Here is a 2965-nt window from a genome sequence, read left to right as displayed (position 1 = left end):
TTCATCATAAAAAACTACTGAAAAAACCTGCTAAATAGATTCTACTATTTGTCCCGAGTTTAGAAATACCCAATGTTTTTATGTTTTTTTGCTTTCTTCTACACGTTATGGGGCAATAAGTACAAGTAGCGTTTTGCTATTTCAAAGCCATTTTTCTCTGAATCTGGTAATTCTGTCTCTATGTGGTATTTGGGGCATCTTTGAAGCCAGCAAATTAAATTTACCCCACCAAACCATATATTTTTGAAAACTAGACACCCCAGGGTATTTTAGATGCTGATAGTTTAACCCTTTCCATGCACTAATCCTACCACCAACCCTTGTCAAAGTTTGGGATAGTAATTGTTTTTGGTGTTTTTTTCACATACTTTGTACTTCAGGTGTGAAATTACAGCTCCTGGTATATGTTGCTGTCACACAACACCCAGATATGTGTCCAGCAACATCTCCTGAGTACATTGATACCCCACATGCATGGGTTTGTCAGATTGTTTGGGGGCAAAAGGGCCACATTTGGAACATGAGCAATTCAAATTCAGTAGGAATTTTACATCTGGGTAAAGAAAAATGCTTGTACCCAACTATCAGTAGGGACAGGTTACAAGAAAGCCTGGCCTATCTCCAAGAAGGGATTTGATCTAGCACCTTAAGTGGTCCCTCATGCCACGGAATGGACACAGAGGTCACTTGACAGTGCAAATAAAAACGCTTAAAAATGGTGGAGCAAATAAAAGCTAAAAAACAGTAAATGTAACAAAAAATTAAAAAAAAATACAAAAATGGAGCAGGAACAAAAAAAAAATTAAAAATGGGAAACTGTGTGATACAGCTTGAAGCAGTCACCGACACAGAGTGCAGGTTTTCCAGGGCAATCTGGACAGTAAAATGTGGTGTCCTTTCTTTGCCCCCTGCTGTAGCATACCCTGCATCTCTTTTGGGGATTCTGCTTCTTTGCTGTAGGGGGGATTTTAAAAATAAAATGGGTAGCCCCAATTCTGTTGGTTCCCATCACTACTTGGGGACCAGGTGCATCACGGTACAAGATACCTGAAATTACTTCGAGCTGAAACTGCAAAAAAGACAGCTTCAGCCCAGTGTCTGCTTTTTTGTGCAGCAAAAAAGCGTTATAGGTTGCAATTTGCATTAGATAAATTGCAACTTTCTTGTACCAGGCCTTTGTCTTCCTCATAATGAGGTAGGGCTGTAGGAGTTGATCTGACAGATCAACTCCACCCATGTGCTTGTTATAGGCCCTGATGCACACTGGCTTTGTAGTGACCCCAGCTCTGCCACGGACAGAAACCTCCACGGTTCTTTCATCGTGGATGGTGCTCAGCATGCACACCTCTTTTCTGTCCTTGAACTTCAATGCCAAAAGCTCCTCTTGGCGTAGAGCTGAGGTCTCCCCCTTTCCTAGCCGGGTTCGTACCAGGCGTTGTGGGAAACCCAAGCGGTTCTTTTTTATAGAACCGCAAGCTACCGTATCGAAACAATACAGCAGCTTGAACAAAGGGACGCTTGTATAGAAGTTATCTACATACAAGTGGTAGCCTTTGTTCATAAGGGGGAATATTAGGTCCCAAACAATCTTGGCACTGGTGCCCAGATGATCTGGGCAACCTGGAGGGTCAAGGTAGCTATCCTTACCCTCGTATACCCGGAAGGCATGAGTATATCCTGTCTCGCTCTCGCAGAGCTTATACACCTTCACTCCATACCTGGAGCGCTTGGAAGGAATATACTGCTTGAATCCCAACCTTCCTTTATATTTCATTAGGGATTCATCCACGCAGATATTCTTTCCAGGTGTATAAACCTCTGGAAACCTGGCAGCGAGATGGGTAATCAGGGGGCGGATTTTGTACAGCCTATCAAACTGGGGGTCCTCCTTAGGGGGGCACAGGCTGTTGTCGCTAAAATGCATGAAACGAAGAATCATTTCATACCTTTGCCTAGTTATAGTTTGGGTAAAAATGGGGGTACTAAAGATGGGGCTGGTGCTCCAGTAGGAGCGGATGGAGGGCTTTTTTATAATGCCCATTAACATTGTGAGTGCCCAGAATTTAAGAAATTCTGGCACGTCAATGGGAGTCCATGGCTGTTTTGCCCAAAAAGAATTAGGGCTAGCAGCACGGTGCTGCTGGGCATAAATGTTTGTTTGTGTGACAATGTCTCCCAAGACATCGTCTCCCAAAAAAACCTGCACAAATTGCAGTGGAGTGAATCCTGTAACATCAATATTGATGCCAGGAATTCCAGAAAAAGGAGGGATAGCTGGCTTGTACCTATTAGGCGCTACCCATGCCTCTGGTGCACTGCCACGACTACGTGTGGCAGGCGTTCTAACAGCCACAGATACATCACTAGATGTATCTGTGAACTGACCAACGTCAAAATCTGACGCTGTATCAGTGGCCTCAGAATCTGTGGCCAAAAAGGCATACGCCTCCTCAGCCGTATACCGCTGCATGGTAAGAATTGCAGCAAAAATAGTGGGGAAGGAAAGGGTTAATGGCTATAATAAAAAATAAAAAAAAACCTAAAAAAAAGTAAAAAAACCTAAAAAAAGTAAAAAAACATGTAAAAAAAAAAAAACCCAAAAACAATTGCCACTATGCAAGATCACTGTTTATGCAGTGATCAATGGCAATGAAGGGGTTAATATTATATGGGTGGCTCTTATAAGAGCCTTTGGATCAATATATATATATTTTTATTAGGGAATACCTGAAATACCAGAAAACACACCGATCTGTCTCTCTCCCTCACTAGAAGCAAGTGAAGGAGGGGGGCAGATAAAATACTGATCAAAGGCAATGTTTAGAAAACATTGCCTTTGATTTATCAAATCATGATCACTCTTATGAGTGATCTGACCACTAGGGGTGTTATTCACTGGATGTCCATGACATCCAGCAACACCCCCCCGATGATGTCAGCAGGCTCCGCCCCCCGGCTTGATGGG

At 42.9% G+C, this 2965-nt stretch overlaps 1 non-coding gene across 1 annotated transcript; it reads right to left on the bottom strand.

Annotated features, from left to right (window-relative positions):
- Window positions 1-569: 569 nt before the first annotated feature.
- On the bottom strand, window positions 570-699 carry LOC149285106 (small nucleolar RNA SNORA35). The gene has a single exon (XR_016277786.1). It is a non-coding gene; the product is annotated as a small nucleolar RNA SNORA35 (small nucleolar RNA).
- Between the last annotated feature and the right edge of the window lie 2266 nt (window positions 700-2965).

The sequence above is a fragment of the Sceloporus occidentalis genome, unplaced genomic scaffold (genome assembly GCF_023333645.1).
Source record: "Sceloporus occidentalis isolate IW3139 unplaced genomic scaffold, rSceOcc1.0.p SCAF_84, whole genome shotgun sequence".
Lineage (NCBI taxonomy): Eukaryota > Metazoa > Chordata > Lepidosauria > Squamata > Phrynosomatidae > Sceloporus > Sceloporus occidentalis.
The sequence above is the reverse complement of the archived record's forward strand: the minus strand, read 5'-3'. Positions and strand labels throughout refer to the sequence as shown.